The following is a 20,432-nucleotide window of genomic DNA, read 5'->3' on the forward strand; positions in this document are numbered from 1 at the left end:
TAATATAAGAAGTCTGCTCTGGTTTTCAATAAAAAGAAAAACAGAGCAGGCCAATATTCATTCATTTTTCTTCTAAAGAATATGGGAATATTAAGCAGATGGCTGATGGCATAACACTCATAAAGGTCCATTAAAAAGTTAAATCCTGTTTTCTCTAGAATATCCTTAATCTTCGTTCTTGCCTTTTTTCCCAGTGTCCCTTTCAGAAACATACGTGAACCTAAGATTCTTTTTAACAATTCACCAAACTGAAAATATTGTTTTAACAGTAGAATGATAAATATACTTTGCAAAAAAAAAAAAAAAAGCAGAGGCATCAGTTGTGTTGTGGATATCCTAAATTCCACATTTTTTAATTTTACAACCCTCTAATCCAGCGGTTCTCAACCTGGGGGTCATGACCCCTTTGGGGGTCGAACGGCCATTTCACAGGGGTCGCCAAAGCCCTCTCTCGCCCCCCCCCACGCCTTCACTCACCCTCACTCTCTGTTGGATCGCCGGTCGCTTACCCCACCCACTCCCAATCTATTGCTGCCTCCAGAGTCCCAGCTGATGGCTAGAGGGAAAAAAACTTTAAATTCTTGACGCGGGGCTTCAAAGAGCCGCCCTACAGCTGATCAGTGTTAAAAGAAAACAAATGAATAGACCGGTGCCTACAAAAATAGAAAAAACAGCCTCTTTCAGCTTCAGCATAGGTTAATTACCATAAGTTGATTTGATCAGCCTCCGGACTCTCAGCTGATTTGCTCTCAGCTGTTTTGCAGAGGGCTCTGTTGCTAGCTAGCTGCAAAGAGGTAAATTCCTAGAGCAGATTTTTTTCCCCCTAGCTATGCTGAAAAAGCGAAATTGAAAGTAAAGCAGGGTCTTTGCTGCAATGTGACAAAATGAGGCAGAGATTTCTTTTTCTTTTTCAAAAAGGATAGTTATATAACTAATTGATTTATATTAAAATGTTGCGTTTGTATTAAACAACTGCATTACATAATTAACCAATGTGAGGATGGATATAAAAATAGAATAGAAGGGAAAAATTGAATTTGATTAAGATTAGAGATGAGGATGAAGGATATTGGTTTTTTTAAAAAATAGATGAGGAATAAATATGGTAAAAAGGAAATATAGAAATTGTAAATTTAATTGAAATAACTAAACACTGTGTTGAAAGAAATATCCTTCTGGGTTCTGCTCCAAGTGAGGAAAAAGACACTGGAAACATGGAAACTGCTTGGAAAGATGGTTTAATGGTGGACAGGATCACATGGCTTGAGTTCCTAAACAGAAAAGGGGCAGATACAGTAAATCCTCGGGTTTTTATGCTCTCTCTGGCTTTGCATTTCTTGGGGCCCTGAAAGAGTATCCTGATTGGTTGTCAGACTCCCAGGGGGTGGGGGTCTTAGCTAGCCTTGCTGGCTGATGGTCACATGTGCTTCCCAGGTCACGTGTGGTGAGTTTCGGTTGCTAGATGGAGCCCATTGTGTTAGTTTCTGTTGCTATTGTGTTGCAAATGTCCTTTGACAAAGGATTGACTTTCTGCCTCTGGCCCATTAACAAAGGGTGGGGGGCAGGAAGGTGGGAGCTGCTTTGTCTGTAAAATATGCTTTTCCATTTCTCATCCAGGTAGGGAAATATAATATTCTGCCTTTTTAATATTTCCCAAAATATTTCATTCTTCTAGGAAAGGGGTGGGTGCTAACCTCCTACAACTGTTTAAATTTGTGAACCGGCCAAATACTCTGTTCAAAGAAAATACGTTGTATGTTTGTATGTGTGTTTCTAATTATTGCTATTTATTCATATTTGTTCTCTTTTATTCTTTAAAGTTTAACAATTCATTCTTTATCTTAATATCTTTAAATCTGTTTGGGGTTGGCTTTCTTCCCTTTCATCTTTTTTATTGTACAGCAATCTTTCTCCTCAAACCTACCACCTCTCTCTTTTCTTTCCTTCTTACTTTCTCTTCCCTTCTTCTTCTTCTCCCTACTTCCTCTTCCTTTCTCCTTCTCCTCCTCTCTTCCTCCCTCTCTTACCCTCACTCCTACTCTAATTTCCCTTCCCTTCCTTCATCCCTCTCTATTGCTGTATCCTTTTATGCATATGGACTACTCAGAGGGCTGAAAAAGTTATTTTTGACTGGTCCTCGCACTTTTGTCCAGTCCTCGAACTTACGACTGTCTTCACAATTTACGTTTTTGCCCTATCTTGTCATCATGGTGAAGAGAAGCAGTTGTGAAATGAGTGACACGGTTGTTAAGAATGCTACAATGGGCATAAATGATGACCAGTCATAACTGCGAAGACCGGTCAAGAATGCGAGGACCTGTCAGAAATCACTTTTATCAGCCCTCTGGGTAGTCCTTTTGTGCACAGGGACTATTCAGAGGCCTGAAAAAGTTATTTTTGACTGGTCCTTGCACTTTTGACCAGTCCTCGAATTTACGACTGTCCTCACATTTTACGTTTTTTGCCCTATCTTATCACCATGTTGAAGAGAAGCAGTTGTGAAATGAGTGACATGGTTGTTAAGAATGCTGCACAGGCATAAATGTGAGGATGGTCATAAGTGTGAGGACCAGTCAAAAGTCCGAGGACCTGTCAGAAATGACTTTTTTCAGCCCTCTGAGTAGTCCCTATACACATAGCCATGGCCACCCGGTCACATGACCAGCTTGCCACGCCCACCCAGTCACATGACCTCCAAACCACGCCCACAAAATAAGCCACGCCCACAGAACCGGTAGTAAAAAAATTTAGAACCCACCCCTGGTTGGGGATCACCACAACGTGAGGAACTGTATTAAAGGGCCGCGGCATTAGGAAGGTTGAGAACCACTAATCCCTTTTATCACGGTGGAGTCGGGGTGACTGAAAAGAGCTGCGCATTTACTGTCCGGATCCCTTTTTGACACCTACGCAGAGTTTGCAGCCTGTCACTGCCTAGGATTGAACTCTCAGCCTCCTGAGTCTGAGGTGACATCTTCACCTATAGGCCACCCGCCGCTCATCCTAAATTCCACATATATATAAAAGACATTTTTAGAAAACAAAAACTATAGTGATCTGCAATTCAGTATAACGTTTTGTTCATAAACACATGGCACAACACAGGAAAAGAAACTCATTAGGACTAGATTCAGCAGTCCATCTGCATTTAAAAAACAAAGGCCACTCTTTTGGAGACAGCGAAGTTCACATTTTGGACAGAGAGGGCCGCTGGTTTGAAAGAGGGGTCAAAGAGGCCATCTATTTCAAAATTGAACAGCCCTCTCTCAATAGAGGGGAAGGGATACAATATCATCTATCTCCAGTCTAAAACACAGTCCTTTCAACAGTTCCAAGAAGGTTCCACACCCATTTGCATCACTCAGGTGACCCTGAGGACACAGATAAACCTCCAGGTGGCATCAATGACTCTCTAAAAAGAATGCAAATGACCAGCTGTCTCCAAGGAGTATAAATCATTCTGTTCCCCATCTAATCAGAGCTGAAGAAGCTTCCTGGATGAGAAGTTAAATGTTTTCAAAGAAAAACCAGAAATATTGATAGAATTAAAATATTTTATTTTTATTTTCTATTCTCAATAATTTATGCTACTTAATAATAGATGTTAATACATTTTAAACATATCATACAAACATACTTTTCAGGACATTGCTTTTAGGGATACATTACGGGTACGGCTAGTATTTATTGATTTTTGTTCATTAAACATTTTATTCATTATTTTGTTATGAGTCCTAATTGATCATGTTTTAAAAGCCGCAGGAAAAATTCTGAAAAGGTAAAATCATGAACTTAAATCTGATAGGAGTAATGGAAAGTGAATTTTTCTCTTTCCTATGCTTTAGTCTTGCATAAAAAAAAACCCCTTCAACAATATTTTGTACTGTAAGAAACTTCATTAAATACTATTCTTACAAAGCACTGCAGTACAGAAGACACCCAGGAGAGGGTGCCAAAAGAATAGAAAATATTACCAAGGACATTCAAGTTCACAGTTCAGAATTTTGTGTCTGCTAGCTACAACTTACTGATACCCATTTTAAATATTTTGCTGTCTTGTTGGGCCTTAACTGTCTTGTTGAGATTCTACTTTCAAAACTAGCAACTGCTTGGTTACTACCAATAATTAAAACTAAATCATCCAAAACATCTCAAGGTAAAAGAGGGAATGGGTCAGCTATACTGGACTTAATTCTTACTAATTCTTACCCAGAGATGAAATGATACAGGTAGTTGGAACAGGATGCAGGAACTTTGGGGGAGAGGGATCATGTCATACTGGAATTCAATATAATGCAGATATAAGCAATAGAACAAAATCAAACTAGTTGTCAGACTGCGGTGCTATCTCAAGATTAAATGAATTTCCAAACTGCCAATCTTTAAGGAAATCTTTCTTTAATTGAGCTCAGCCACCGGATCATGACTCCGCACGGACAAGACTGACCTTTTGCCTCCCAATCCCTCCCTTTCCGACCCCCAAGTCTCTGCTTCTCATTGGCTGTCTTCCAAGTCATTCTTCAGACTTCTTTTCCCTGTCATTTCTCAGGAATGTGCCCCCCCACTGATCTCCACGACAACCAGGCTTCAAAGGGATTTTGCAGGCAAAAGTTTCAGAGTTTATCTTTCACTGTCCTCTGCTCTCTCTGTCTATGCCAGAGTTGCAACGCTGACATCAGTGTTTAGACTTTAAGAGAGCCGATTTCAATGAATTTAGGATTGGTAAGGATTCCATGGATGAAAATCTTAAAGGAGAAAATAAATTAAAAAGGTTGGGAAACTCTAAAAAATGAGATACCCCTGGGGGGAAAAAAGAGATTCAAGAAAAAACCAGCATGGTTGCATAAACAACACTCTATAAACGGAAAGACAAAAAGGGTAAGTACAAAAAATGGAGAGAGGGGCACATAACTAAGGCAGAATACCAACAAATAGTCAGAACTTGTGAAGGTGAAGTCAGGAAAATTAAGGGTCAATAAAACTTGCAACAAATGTAAAAAAAAAAAAGTTTCTTTCAACATGTAAAAGTCAAGAAAAAAATATGGAAGGAAGTGACGACAGCAGGGAGAAAGTAAAACTGCTTAATTCATTCTTTGCATTTTACGCAAAAAAAAAAAATAGACCAATCTAACAAAAAACAGATTAGGAATATAAATTATAATAGGCAAGAAAATGGTAAAATAACACTTGCCTATCCTAGACAACTTCAAATCATCAAGACCAGGTGGATTACATCCCAGAGTTCTGAAAGAGGTAGCAAACGTGATCCTGAAACCACTGAACAATATCTTTCAAATATCCAGGAGCACTGGGAACTACAAGAGGACTGGAAAAGAGCTGGTTCCTATCTTAAAAAAAAAAAGGAAAATAAAATGGATCCAAGAAACTACAAACCTATCAGCTTGACATCATTCCCTGGGAAGATCCTGGAAAACATAATCAAGCAACAGATCTGTGAACACCTGGAAGCAGACTAATTACTAGAAGCCAACATGGATTCTAGTAACAGATCATATCAAACAGATCTTATTTATTACAAGGCTCCCTTCCTAAAACTGGGGACTGAGTTTATAAAGTACAGTCAAATGTGCTTACTTGGAAGAAAAGGTTAATGACTAGATTTGTTTAACTATGGAGGATAGGAAAACACTCCAATCACAACCACAAAAATGATGGCATAATTTTCCAGCATTTTTGGTTGAAAAATACCTTACCACTGTACTGTACCATAGGTTTAATATACATTAAAAGTGAACCAACAAAACTCCCCTCCTTTTTCAAGAGAAAAAATTTAAAATCGTATCTTCCGGAAGTCCTCTGGTTTACAATTTCAATTGTAAACAAACCAAACCAAACGTATCACCAAAAACTAAACTGTAGTACCATATTAAAACATAACTGGTTTGATTTGTTTGAGCACAGCAGTAGCAGCAGAGTTGTGTAATTATAGTTGGGTGAAATGTATTTCACAAATGCAAGTGAATAATTTATCTATGAACATTCCTATGCCTCCTGCCAGCTCTAGTAAAAAAAAAGAGCACTGCCAGCACATGCAACAGAAATTCAGCAACTCAAGTAACATATAAATGTTCTTAAGCTAGGAGGTGGGTGATGTGGAAGAGAAATGAACAGTGCTGCAAAACCAAGGCTTTGTTTTTTTCTATTGCATCATGTCATGGCTTAAAGTACCAATATGTGTGTGGGAGAGGGAACCTTCCCAGAAATAATGTATTTTTGTAGTGCTAAACATGTGAAGAAGTCACATGTGAAGATATAAATGAATGCATGGATCATGAATGGCATTCAGCTAAAACACTTTGGGGGTTAATGCATTTTGTGCATTTACTCAACTGTGTAACTTGTTAAACAAGGCATGGTTTAAATAGATGTGTTTTACAAAAACAACAATTAGTGCAGTTCATTGTTTGGCAGAAAAACAAATGCATTTTAAACATTACAGATAATCTGGGGTTGACTGTATCCTGGAGACTAGAGATGGAAAAAGGAAATATCCTCATTAGTTTGCTGTTCTGGTATAATAATCCATATCATGTTAAGTGCCAACAACATGCTCTTAAAGCAGGGGTCCCCAGCCTATGGGCCACGGCCCACTAGTGCCATGAGGAAACTGCAACTGGGCCACAGAAATGGCCAGCAAGTGCACACACAGACAATCTCACTTGCGTGAGTAGTGGCCAAGCTCATTTGCTGCATTTGAGTGAGCGCCAAGCGTGTGTGCAAACCACTTGTGTAAATGGAGCTGCATGCATGTGTGCTTGTCGTCTGCTCACATCGAACAATCCCCCCCCCAACAGTCTGCAAAACTGGAAACATTGGGGAACACTATCTTAAAGTCTTAAACATAGTCCAGGATGCAAAACATTTGAGGATTCCTGGTCCTGGTATTCCTCTCATGTAAATACAAAACACTTCCAACATTAATGGTTGTAGGGTTTGAAAAATATTCAATTTGTTTCAACAGATTTAGCATGAAAATTGATTTATCAAAATATTTTATTCTGAATCTACTCTCTGCACTTGGCAATGCTCCGAACGAGAATGGATAGTGTGGCTCCTGTTTACCAGAGCAACTTGCAACCTACCCTGCTGGCCTCCCACAAGCAAAGTCTGATTGCCCGAGCTGAGAGGAGCAGAGGGGAAGGGGACGCCTCAGGCCACCATCACCATAGAGTGGGAAGCATACTCCCAGAGCGGCCGCTGTCCTGGCTGCGGCAGAGGCAGAATTTGGGGGAGAGAAAGAAAGACTTCTGCGGCTTCTGCTTTTGGCTGCATGTAAGGAAAGCAGCAGAAGCAGCAGAAGTCTTTCTTTCTCTCCCCCAAACTGCCTCTGTGACTTCCAAACCCCAGCCAGGGCAGCAGCTGCTCTGGGAGTGTGCTTCCCACTCTATGGTGATGGCTGGAGCTGGAGCCTGCAGGGAGAGCTTCCACCTCCTCTTAGTGTCCACCTGCCAGTGCTTTAGCCACAGTAGACACCTTGCTGTGACAGAAGAAGCAATTGCCCTAGCTCCGAATTTCGCAGAACTCAACGTGGCATCCACCGTGAATTCTGCTGCAGCGACAACCTTGTTGAAATCCCAGTGAGTCTGCAGATTAACGGGTGGGATTCTTTCCTGTATCTGCTTTAACCAAAGCAACAATGCTCTGGTGAAAAAAGAAGCAGCCATGACAGCCATGACCGCCCAGGCAGCCGCTTGGTGGGCCTTTTATTTATTTATTTATTAATTTAATTTGTATACCGCCGTTCTCCCAGAAGGGACTCAGGGCGGTGAACAGCCAAAATTAAAAAACATACAAATGCAAAAGTTAAGATAATTAAAAGAATTAAATCACTGGCTACCCAATTTAAAACCCCAAATCCATAAAATTTAAAATCCCAATTAAAAACCATTTAGGCTAGGCCGGCTTGATGAAATAAAAATGTCTTCAGGGCTTTACGGAAGGTACGGAGGTCCGGGATCAATCGTATTCCAGGAGGCAGCTCATTCCACAGGGCGGGTGCCCCCACAGAGAAGGCTCGCCCCCTGGGGGCCGCCAGCCGACATTGCCTGACCAACGGCACCCCGAGGAGGCCCTCTCTGTGAGAGCGTATTGGCCGGTGGGAGGTTATCGGTAGCAGCAGGCGGTCTCGCAAATACCCTGGCCCTAAGCCATGGAGCGCTTTAAAGATGAGAACCAACACCTTAAAGCGCACCCGGAAGACCACCGGGAGCCAATGCAGCTCACGCAGGAGAGGTGTTACGTGGGAGCGCCACGTCGCTCCCATAATTACCCGCGCGGCCGCATTCTGCACCAGCTGGAGCCTCTGGGTGCTCCTCAGGGGGAGCCCCATGTAGAGAACGTTACAGTAGTCCAGGCGTGACGTAACCAAGGCATGAGTGACTGTGCACAAGGAGTCCCAATCCAGAAAGGGGCGCAACTGGCGTATCAGGCGAACCTGATAAAAAGCCCCCCTGGCCACGGCCGTCATATACTCTTCTAAAGACAGCTGTGTGTCCAGGAGGACGCCCAAGTTGCGAGCCCCCTCTGTGGGGGTCAGTGACTCACCCCCAATAGCCAGCGATGGCACCAGCTGGCTATACCGGGACGCCGGCATCCACAGTCACTCAGTCTTGGAAGGGTTGAGCCGAAGCCTGTTCCTCCCCATCCAGACCCGCACGGCCTCCAGACACTGGGACATCACTTCAAGGGCATCATTGGGGTGGTCTGGGGTGGAAATGTACAGCTGAGTGTCATCAGCGTACAGATGGCATCGCACCCCAAAACCACGGATGATCTCACCCAGCGGCTTCACATAAATGTTGAACAGGAGCGGCGAGAGGACCGACCCTTGCGGCACCCCCTGCCAACACAGACTGCGACCGGTCAGAGAGATAGGAGGAGAACCACCGCAGCACGGTGCCTCCCACCCCCAGTCCCTCCAGCCGGCGCAGCATGATACAATGGCCAATGGTATCAAAAGCCGCTGAGAGGTCTAATAGGACCAGAACAGAGGAACAACCCCTGTCCCGAGCCCTCCAGAGATCATCCACCAATGCGACCAATGCCGTCTCCGTGCTGTACCCAGGCCTGAAGCCGGACTGACACGGATCTAGATAGACGGTTTCATCCAGGAACTGTGGGAGCTGTCGCGCAACCACACTCTCCACAACCTTCGCAACAAAGCGAAGGTTGGAGACCGGATGGTAGTTTGCCAAAACGGCCGGGTCCAGAGAAGGCTTCTTGAGGAGGGGCCTCACCACCGCCTCTTTCAAGGCGGGAGGCAAGAAACCCTCTCTCAGAGAAGCATTTATAATCCTCTGGAGCCAGCCTCATGTTACCTCCCGGATGGCCAGTACCAGCCAGGAGGGGCACGGGTCAAATAAACATGTGGTTGCGTTTAACCTCCCCAGGATCCTGTCCACGTCCTCAGGAGTCACAGGGTCGAACTCATCCCAGGTAACATTCTCAAGACCAGCCTCAGTCACCCTGCCAGGATCTACCCAGTCAGAGTCCAAGCCTTCCCGAATCTGAGCGATTTTATCGTGCAGATACTGTGCAAAATCCTCAGCCTGCCCTTGCAAGGGGTCTTCCCGCGCTCCCTGATGTAGGAGGGAGTGAGTCACCCTAAACAAGGCGGCTGGGCGGTTATCTGCCGATGCAATAAGAGCGGAAAAGTGGTTACGCTTTGCCGCTTTTATTGCCACTAGATAGGTCTTAATATGAGACCTAACTAGTGTTCGGTCGGATTCGGAGCGACTAGCCCTCCAACCACTCTCTAGGCGTCTTTTCCGGTGCTTCATCTCCCTCAGCTCCTCGGAAAACCAAGGGGCCGGGCAGGTTCGGCGTCGGGTCAGAGGCCGCAAAGGCATGACTCGGTCCAGAGCACCGGCGGCTGTCCTATCCCAGGCAGCCACCAGATCTTCAGCCGAGTCGTGAGCCAGAGTTTCAGGAACTGGCCCAAGCTCCCTCTGGAACCTATCAGGATCCATCAGGCGCCTGGGGCGGAACTACCTGATCGGTTCCGCCTCCCTGCAGTGGGGTGCAGCGGTCAAAAGGTCTAGCCTCAGGAGAGAATGGTCCGACCATGACAGGGGTTCAATAACTATATCCCCTATATCCAGACCACTCAGCCACTGACCAGAGATAAAAACCAAGTCCAGAGTGTTTCCTCCCACGTGAGTGGGGCCATGAATTAATTGTGTCAGGTCCATGGCTGTCATGGAAGCCATAAACTCCAGAGCCATCCCAGACACCTCACCGGTAGACGGCAGGTTGAAATCCCCCATGACCAAAAGTCTGGGGGTATCAACCGCCACCCCGGCAATAACGTTGAGAAGCTCGGGCAGGGCCGCTGTCACGTGGCAGGGAGCCAGGTACGCGATCAGCAGGCCCACCTGCATCCCATGGCCCCACTTCACCAGGAGAGACTCACATCCGGCTATCTGAGGTACAGTGGCCTCCCTCGGATCAAGACCTTCCTTTATAATGACCGCCACCCCCCCACCCCTGCCCTGGGCCCTTGGCTGATGGAATGCGCGGAAACCTGGTGGGCACATCTCTACGAGGGGGACCCCCACCTCTTGGCCCAGCCAGGTCTCTGTAATACCTGCCAGGTCCGCACCCCCCTCCTGTATTAGCTCACAAATGAGGGGGGCCTTATTAACCACGGACCTGGCATTGCACGGCATCAGTCTAAGGCCTGGGCTCTGAGACTCTGGACAGCCGGGGAGACGAGAAGAGTCATGGGGGCCGAGGCATGCCACCGCTTGGAGATAGCGGGTGCGTGCCCCCACCACCTGATGTGGCCCCCTACTCCCGCCATATCTGCCCCTCCCAACCACGGTCCTGATAGAATTGCCCTCCACCCTATTCACACTGAGCTCCTCCACACCCCGCTCCCCGCCTTCCGTTCCATGCCCCTGTAACGAGCCTGACCTATGCCCCTCCCTCCCCACCCCCCGCCCTAAGCCCCTTAAAAGATTACAAAAAGACAGTTTTAAAAAACCCCACAACCCCCTCTTTGCGGCATACCACCTCTCGGGGTTCCAAAGCCCGTCATTGAGGTAGGCCCTCGATAGAGTGGAGGGCCAAGCCTGCAAGAGGGGGGAGTCTCGCAGGCCAAGAAGCTCCGCTGCGGAATACAGCGGAGGTCCATATAGAAAGTCCAGGGGAGAGACATGGAATGGGAGTCTCAAGAGCATTTTCAACAAGACCAGGTCCACTGTCCCCTCACAACAGAGGACGAAGTCAGGTTCCAGGTCGACCACAGTCCAAAGGGGGGGGGAAGACCCAACCACCCTCTCACGGAGGTCCGATCAACCAGTCGACCCCCCCTTGTGGTGAGATGGCAGCGATGAACCAATGCAGACAGCACAGCATCCGGGGCTCAGGTCCAAAAACCGCCCTCTCACGGCGGTTGATCCGATGGTCAGGTCCCCTCTGCTGGCAGATGCAAGAAATTAAATATCATCCCAGTTTAGCCCCCAGGGGCCCCGACATCAGAGCCACCCTCTCATGGTAGTTTAACTGAGCCCAGCCCTCTCAGCTGATGGGATGGAGCCATGTACCAGCCCCCATTCAGATTTAAATAGTCCTCCCCACAGTTAGGAAAAGTTCAGATGAAAATAAACTTGGCATCAGGTGAGTCAGTGAGCTAGCCGACAATCCAAGGTGGGCATAGTCCCGGTAGAGAAGCATTGGGGAGAAACAGGGGCAGTTATCTCTAGCACACCCTCAGCCCCCACATAAACAATGGAGGCCTCCCAAGATCTAAGAGCGTCTCATGCCAGGTCCTCACCCAACCCAAAAGGCAGATGATCTCCCAGCCTCGTTGCCCCCCCCATCCCCAGCTTCCTGGGGGGGGTGTCTCCTCCCTGCCAGGCCCTCTGGACTGCCATCACAGCTGCCGTCGTCATGCCATTGCCGCCGTCGCTGCTGTAACGCCCAAAAGGTCTGGCAGCGTCCCAAAGATCTTTTGGGAAATCCGGCAACTCCCACAGCACTCCGGGCAACCCCATCAGCCTGGGAAATCGCTGTACAGCAGCGCCCCAGGCAAAAACGCCGCCACGCCGATTCCGACGCCCACGTGGGCTCCAGCTGGAGGAAACGCTGCCGACGCCCAGCTGATGCAGTCCGCTGCTCCCGACATCGCCCGCTCTCTCTCTCTGCCCAGCCTCAATATCCGGAGGGGAAAAGACCCTCTCCGTGTGGGCAGAGAGTTCTCCTAACCGGGCCTGGGGTCGTAGATCTTCACAACGACCCCCAAAGACCCCAGAGGGTAGGTCAGTCCCTCATCCTCAAGCCGCGATCTAGGCAACCGTCGCCATCTTGGGCATGCATAATCTTCTTGTGAAGCATAAGCTCCACCTTCTTCTCATCTGGTTTAAGCAGGTCCTCCGCATCAGAGAGAGCAGCTGAGGGGGATGCCAACGCCATCACCGGTTCATCTACCTCCGGAATCTGTAGAAGCTCAGTAAGATTCAGGTTGACATTGTAGAATTTTTTGCCAAAGGACGTGGGATTGGAATAAGCCTCTGGAGAAACCCACTGCTTCTGAATTACGTCCATAAATAATCTTGGTGCTGGAATGGCCTCCGTTTCAGTCATGGGCTCTGAAAACAAGAGATCAGAGGGATCCACAGGCTCCAGTGAAGCCTCAGGCTTTGACGAGTCCGTCCCCAGCAAGGTTGAACTCTAAGCCTTAAAAAGCAGCGTGTCATCGCCGCTGGGCTGTCATTGCGGAGAGGAAGGGGACTAGCCGATCATGCTGCCTTGTTTCCCAGAATTAAAACAATCATAACGCTGCCTGCTTCCCCACCGTTTCTGGGGTGTTCTGGGTCCTCTAGCGCTGTCGGACGAGTTGCCGCCCCTCAGCTGAGAGGCAGATGGAACTGCGCCTGCGCAAAAACTGATTTGACCGCGTAGCCAGTGTTAATGAGAGTTTCTTGGGGCTGACAGCCCTGGATTAATTGCGATCCATGCCTGGATGGGGGAGCGGCCGGAACACACCAATCAACACTGGACTATGGGATGGATTTAGAGGGTGGAGCAGAGGGGCAGGGTGCACAGAAGATAAAAACGGTGATGGGAGCACACTAGGGTTAGAGCTGACAATATTTCATAGAAACGCTAGGTGATTGTTGGAACGTGCCGAATCTAGGAACATAAACCTTTACTACAAACTCCATCTTGTGTTTTTCTTCTACATCCTGACTCGGAACCTGACATAGTGCCTTAAACAAATGAGGCCTGAATAACCCTTTGAAGCTAGGTTGTTCAGGCCCCATACCCTCATTTACTGATAACTCCTGATCAATCAGGCCCTCTTCCTCTGAAACTGAATCTTCACTCCTCAAGGAAGAGTCCAGAGAACCGGAAGCCTGGTAACTCAGCAACTCCCTTGGATACTGAGGTGGACTCTCCTGTACCTGCATTTCCGATGCTATCGTTGCTGTTTGGAGAAAATGCTATCTGCCAGCTTCAAACCCTCTCTTAACTACCTCAGAAATCCATTGTTGGACTAAACGATGCACTTCTATGTCACCTTCCCCCAGCGGGCGGAGCCCTGCCGCTACAGAAGTGAAGGTAGACTTGGGTAGATGCCACCCCCCTCTCTGTGGTAAAGGTGAAAGGCCCTGTGGAGGCCAAATACCACTTGTAAATGGCTCAGGATCTGGGATAGGGACTGAACCCGACTTCTCCTGTATAATCAAGTCTCCTGCAGTGCTGAGATTATCAGACTCCGATATCTGGCTGAAAGCAGGGCCAGCCTCCTTTTCTACAAGGCGGCTTAGGTGCTTCCTTTTCTCTGCTGCTTTTTTTCTACCTGTTTCTCCAAGGCCCTTTGAAGCCTTTGCTCAGCCTTCTCCAGGGCCTTAGAAGGCTTCTTGTTGGGGACAGGCTTGGAACTTGTCATGGCTGCTGCTCCCCTGGCCCCACTCTTAGATCTAGAAGATCCATGCTTGGAGCTGCGATTGCTGGCTCTGCTCGCCTGAGCTCTTTCAGCCAACTCTCTGTGTGCACTGTAGACACTGTGTAATACCTGGTCTACTAGTCAGTTCTCTCTCTCTAAAAAAAAAAAAAAAAAAAAAAACTTCCTGCCAGGGAAAGCCCCAAAAGAAAAATGGCTCCAATGGCCTCAGTTATCTCACCACTCAAGATCACTGTCACACTCAGCAAGTTCCAGAAGGCTGCTGTACTTTGAAGGTCCTGGTCTACCTCCCAACCAAGCAAAAAGCCAAAAGCCTTAGGTCTGTCTCTGTTGTAATAGCTGTAGGTACCAGCTACCTCCCAACTGGGCAAGCAGGCGAAGAGCCTCAGCAGTTCTGTATATAGGCAATGCTGGAGGTCCTGGTCTACCTCCCAATCACAGGCAGCCGATAAATCTCTACGTGGTCTGGGGCTGGCAACAACTCCGAACTGCACTCCTTCCTGGGCAGGCAGCTGAGAGATAGGGGTCTCCTGAGTGCTACCAGCTGGTAACACTCACTAACGGCGTTTTGAAGTAGCGTGGTCTGCTTACTACCCCCATGCTACTCCACTTTCAAAATAGCACCTGGCCTCTTCACTGTTTCACGCCAACTAGAAAAAAAGGCCGCCAAAGCTTCCAGAACACACCCAAGGGCGCTGGCAGCCATGAGGAGTCAAAAGGTGCCGTTAGCCAACCTTTCCTTCCAGCAATGCCTTCCAATCCTCCCTCATCGTGGGGTAGTGGGCTTGAGCCACTGGATCTTCACGCAGGCCCCCAAAATGGCTGCCGCAGTTAGTAGAGCCTTTTCTGGCCTCCACTTTCCTTCAATCCTTTCCAAACCAACAGCGGGCTTGAGCCTAGGGCTCTTCACGCTGTATCTTCTTTTTCTTCTCTCTTCCTTGCATTTACTGCTGAATCAAAAGCTGCTTTTGGCAGAGCTCACTCTGCCACGTCTATCCAGAGCTACAGACTGAGTTGAAACTGGGAAGCGTTAGCAGAGGGTATTTCTTCAGTTTACACTCAGTCTATAGAGCTGTAAGAGAAGAGGGATCCATGCCTGGAGTCTCAAGGCACCGTACAGGAAAAAAGACATCAAGCAAATAAGGGTACAAATATCATTCAGATAAAAGTTGTTTTGTATAGCTAAGCCAGCATTACTTTAACGTGCATTATTGTCACATGCATGTTGTAAATGCACACGTTGGTTGCAAAATTAATACTTGATTACCATCGTATTTGCAAATAGTTGCTAATGGAGATACTGTAGTTGCTAAACAAGAGCATGGGTACTTCATTTAAAAGTGTATCCACTGCATAGGAAAAATAAAGCAGAAGAAAGCTGACATTCTGACAAGCATTCTAGAATTCTAAAGATAATGGTAGCAAGTAACTGCACTATTGCAGTCTGGCCACATCCATTAGGCCAGTCATTTAGTGAATATGCCCTTAATATGTTCCCAAATCTCAAACATGCCTATTGGTTAATTCATGCTATTTATTTAAACTATGGGTGTCTGACTCTAGGCCACAATGGTTGAAAAGGAATTGTCTTGGGCTACATATAAATATATATAGGTAATCCACAGGTTACGAGTGTTCCCTTAGCGACTGTTTGAAGTTACGCGATAAGCGCCCCCAAGCGTTTATGAACAAGTCGCGAAACTACGAATCTTGCAGCAACACGGCAGTTGTTCACCTTTATGAACAACCACAGAGGCTCTGCAACATTCATCTAGCATGTTGCACGTCAAAATAGAGCTTCCGAGGGCGGATCCACCCCTTCGACGCTCCGTTCGGTCCTACATGGCCCTCCCCAAAAGCTCCATTTTGGCCTGCAATGGGCAAGGGGATGCCCGCAGAAGCCCAAATGGAGTGTCAGAGAGGCGCACATGGCTGTGAGGCTGGAAAGGAGACTGTTTGCTAGATCTTCACAAGGTCAGTGACCCGGTGCGGCAAGTTGGGTGGGTGGGGGAAGCAATTGTGAGGAGCATGACATATTTCAATAGGTCAGGGAAGCCTTGGGTGGTGTTAGGCAGTTGGCCTGTTCCATCACTGGACCCCCCATGGCCTTCCCCAACCTAAAATACCTCATGCGCACTTAACGAGCCTCACATTTGATTAGAGAATGCATGGGCGAAAGGAGGGAGTGATCCTGTTCAAGGTACGGGATTCACTTCCACTAATGGGGCGTTGGTCTTAACTGATACGCCTCTTCTCAGTGAGCTGCAGGAGTATCCAAGAGTGGGTTGACTTCTGTCTATCTGCCCAGAGACTGAGTTGTTAAGAGTTTCTTGGCCACGGCTCCTCTACTTGGCTGAGCCCCAATTTTTCGATAAAGGAGTAGCTCTCCAGAAGTAATACAGTGATGATGGTGTCCACCCTCGGATCCTGGACCAGAACGGTTGTGAGGGTGGGTTTGGATTCTCCCGCAGCACACTGAGAAGAGGCGTATCAGGTAAGACCAACACTTCTTCAGTGCGCTGCTTGTAGAATACAAGCATGGGACATACCCAAGCTTAAAGTCTTAAAGGGGTGGTAAACGGACTGGTCCTGGGTCCCCAAGGTGGGATGAACTCTCTGGAGCACTCTCCAACTGAAGGACACCTCAGCTGAGACAAAAACGTCCAGCTTGTAGAGGCGGATAAAGGGCGATGGGGAGGACCAAGTCGCTGCCCTGCAAATATTTTCAAAGGATGCTTGCATTTTCAAAGGATGCATGCATTGTGGCTGCACTCTTGGTCGAGTGGGCTGTTATCAGCCCTGGTAAAAGTCTGGCCTTAAGCTCATAGGCCTTTCCAATGACCGCCTTCAACCATCGGCCTACAATGCAGGGACTCACCTTCCTGCCCATGGATAAAGGCTGGAATGAGACGAACAGGGATTGTTTTCCTAAAGGATGCTGTTCTTTTGATGTATCTGTGGAGAGCCCTCCTGACATCCAAGGTTTGCCATCTTTCCTCCAGGGGAGATTAGGTCATGGGCAGAAATCAAGCAGAATGTTCTCTATAGAACCAGGAGTTTACCTTAGGCAGAAAGGAGGGGTCCAACTGCAGAACAACCCTGTCTGAATGGAAGATGCAAAGATCTTCTCGCACCGATAGGGCCGCTAATTCAGAAATCTTCTAGGCTGAAGTGATGGCCACAAGGAAGATGACCTAAGGGTCAAGAACCGGAGACTGGTGGTCCCCAACAGCTCAGTGTGGACGTGAGGGCCTGTAGTACTAAAGTAAGGTCCCAGGTGGGGTATCTATGTACCACAAGCGGCTTCAGCTTAGTGGCCCCTATGAGAAAGCTGCGGACCCTCAGATGATGCATGAAGGATTGCCGATTCTCACATGTCAGTACTGTGGACAATGCCGCCACCTGCCTACGGAGGGTGTTAGGAGACAACCCTCTGTCCAGCCCCTCTTGTAAAAAGTCCAGGATCTCTGGGACCGATGCTGATGTGGGATCAATGTGTCCCTTGGAGCACCATTGACAGAACGCTGTCCAGGTTGCATTATAAATTCAATTTGTTGAAGACCGTCTGGAAGCCTGAGTAGCCTGTATCACCTTCCTGGAGAATTTGTCCTTCCTCAGGAGGTTTCTCTCAAGTGCCAGAGGTCAACTGGAGCCAATGAGGCTCCAGATGGAGCAAGACCCCCTGGCTGAGAGAAATCCTGTCCTGGGGAATCCCCTAGGGTCAGGATACTTAAAGTCTGACCAGATCTGCACACCAGAGGCGTCTGGGCCAATGAGGTGCGAGGAGAAGGACCTCCGCCCTCTCTGCTAACACCTTCCTGATTACCCTTGGGATGGGTGGAAGAGGAGGGAAGGCGTAGAGTAGGCCCTGATGCTAAGGACTGTGGAGTACATTGACCCCTTCTGTCACCGATGTTGCAAACCTGGAAAAAAAACCTTGGCAACTGGGCAGATGGGCAAACAAATCCACGATCGGATGACTGAACCTTTCGGTCAGTTCTTTTGAAAAGGTGTGGAGGCAGGCGCCACTCGGAATGGTCTATTGTCGTCCTGCTCAGTCAATCCGCCTGCACATTTGTCGATCCTGATATGTGCTCTGCTGATGGAGAGCATGTGCCTCTCCACCCAGAGCCCAAATTTCTTTGCCTCGCTCATGAGGGATCTGGAACAGGTGCCCCCTTCGCAATCGATGAGAGCTTGGTGGCCACCTTGTCTGTTAAAATCAAGACATGGAGGTCTGCAACGGCTTTCTGGAAGCAGCGGAGAGCCCGGAGCTCTAGCCAGTTTATATTTTTTTTTAGATCTGCCGGAGACCACTGCCCCTGGACCACCTGCGACTGGAGGTGGGCGCCACAGCCAAATAGGCTGGCATCTGATGTTATAGTTATGTGCTGGAGCTCCTTGAATACGCATCCCTTTTTTATGGCTCGTGAAGTCCACCAGTGAAGGGAGCAAAGGACCTTCGGTGGGACCCACACCCTGGCATTGGAGCTGCTGCTGCTGGCTCTTTGGAGTGGGAGAAGGAACCATTGGAGAGTCCTGGCATGCAGATGTGCCCAAGGCACAATTGTGATGCAAGAAATCATCTTTCCCAGGAGCTGCGACAGGAGAGCCAGGGGCACTGTCTATAGTGACGGATCCGGTCCACTACGGATCTTATACTGTCCTGGCGGTCCTGGGAAAGGTAGAACTTGCATGACCTGGAGTTTATCACCGCACTGAGATGTAGGAGGCAAGTGGTGGGAACCAGGTGACTCTTTTCCATATTCACTGAAAACCCATGTCTCTGAAGAGTCCGGATCACGGTTTGGAGATCCTCTTTCGCTTGAGACGGAGAGGACAATTGTATTAAAATGTCGTCTAGGTAGCACTGTACCCGTACTGGGAGTGCTCTGATGTTCGCCGCCACTGCTGCCAACAGCTTTGTGATGGTTCTGGGGGCCAATCACAGGCCAAATAGCAGGAATCTTCGATGGGAAGGGCAGATGGGCACATGGAGGTAAGCCTCCTTCAAGTCCACAGATGTTAACAGATCGCCCTCCCGGATACAGCCCAAGATGGACTGTAGGGACTGCAACTTGAAATGTTTGTACACAACATGAGTGTTGAGTTTCTTGGCTCTAGAATTCCTCTCCAGCCCCCCCAAACTCTTCGGTACTAGGAAAAGGATCAAATAAAACCCCAGTCCCTCCTGACCCCTGGGGATCGGTTCAATGGTGTGGATGTCCAACAAGTGTAGGACCTCGGTCTCCATAAGGGTTCTCTTTATGGTGTTTTGGGGAACTGGGCAATATATGAAGTGATTCAGAGGAGTGGAGAGGAATTCCAGTATGAGGCTTATCCTCACTGTTTGTAGGACCCAAACATCCATTATGGTCCTTTCCCATTGGCTCGCAAAAAGATGCAGTCAACCACCAACGGGGGGATTGGCCCGGTAGTCACTGCAGGGAGCCAGGTTGGTGCCTTTGTTGCTGAATTACATCAACAAACAGCTTTGGGGAGGGGATGACCTCTTGTTCTGCAGTTGGTTTGGAGAACAGCCCTTCATGTGGGTCCGGTGGACCCTTGGGGGGGGGGGGTTCTGCAGGAATTTCTGCTGCTCCCATATTGTTTGTTGCTTTGGCCTTGTAAAGTAGCGATTTGAATAATGAGGGACGAAAAAGACCTGTGAAAGCAGGTCGGTCAGGTATCAGCCCCATATCATCTGAAAATTTCTGGTCCCCCTAATCCTTATCCCCCATGAGTGAATCTTCGCTGCGCAGGGATGTGTGCAGTGAGGGAGGTCCCAGCAGCGATGGCAGATTTACAGGAACCTGAGTATGCAGGTTGGATGGCATGGGGTGAGTGGCCCCTCCGTTGCAGTCCCGCTCCTGTAGGGGTGAAGGTAGCTTCAGGGGCTGAGCCTCTAGTAGTAGAGGCTGATTCCAAGCCTACAGTTGCTATGCACGAAAAGGGAATAAATTCCTCCTCATATAGCAGGCTGTTTGGGATGGCTGCAGCTCACCAGTGCCATCTGGTGACCAGTCTTGCTGCCTAGCCTCAGTGATCTGAGGAGATAATTCAGGCAATAAAGGGTGGGGAAAAAACATCCCAACTAATGAGCCAGTTGAGGCCCTGTCAGACTCTGCCTGTTTTAAAGCATTGGAGAATTGCTTCTCCAGCACCTTTTAGCATCCTTGTCCGAGGCTGAAGAAGCCTTTTTGGACAGAGGGTCTTGGTTCTGCTCTTTTCAGCAGCATCCCTGGCAGTTGATTTGGTGCCCCTGGAACTAGGCTCCTCAGTCAGTTGGAGCCTGTGGGGGACGATCTGCCTCACTGTTACCCTCAGGGATGGATCGCTCCACCATCTTGTAAGGCAGCTTGGCTGATACAGACTGGTCCAACGTGGTCACCTCGGTAGGCACAAGGGTGGTGGTAGTCACACCTGACATGTCAGAGAGGGCCAGCACACCCACAGCGGCTGGGGAATCTCAAGGTGCAAAAAGCAGCAACGCCGCCGTGCC

General features: G+C 48.1%; 1 protein-coding gene across 5 annotated transcripts in view; it reads right to left on the minus strand.

The window, feature by feature from the left end:
• Positions 1 to 20,432, minus strand: part of BRD4 (bromodomain containing 4) — a 110,295-nt gene that overhangs the window by 54,891 nt on the left and 34,972 nt on the right. The window lies entirely within an intron of this gene.

Source organism: Pituophis catenifer, unplaced genomic scaffold (genome assembly GCF_029215685.1).
Source record: "Pituophis catenifer annectens isolate HBS135680 unplaced genomic scaffold, rPitCat1.0.hap2 SCAF_2, whole genome shotgun sequence".
In the NCBI taxonomy this organism is placed as follows: Eukaryota; Metazoa; Chordata; class Lepidosauria; order Squamata; family Colubridae; genus Pituophis; species Pituophis catenifer.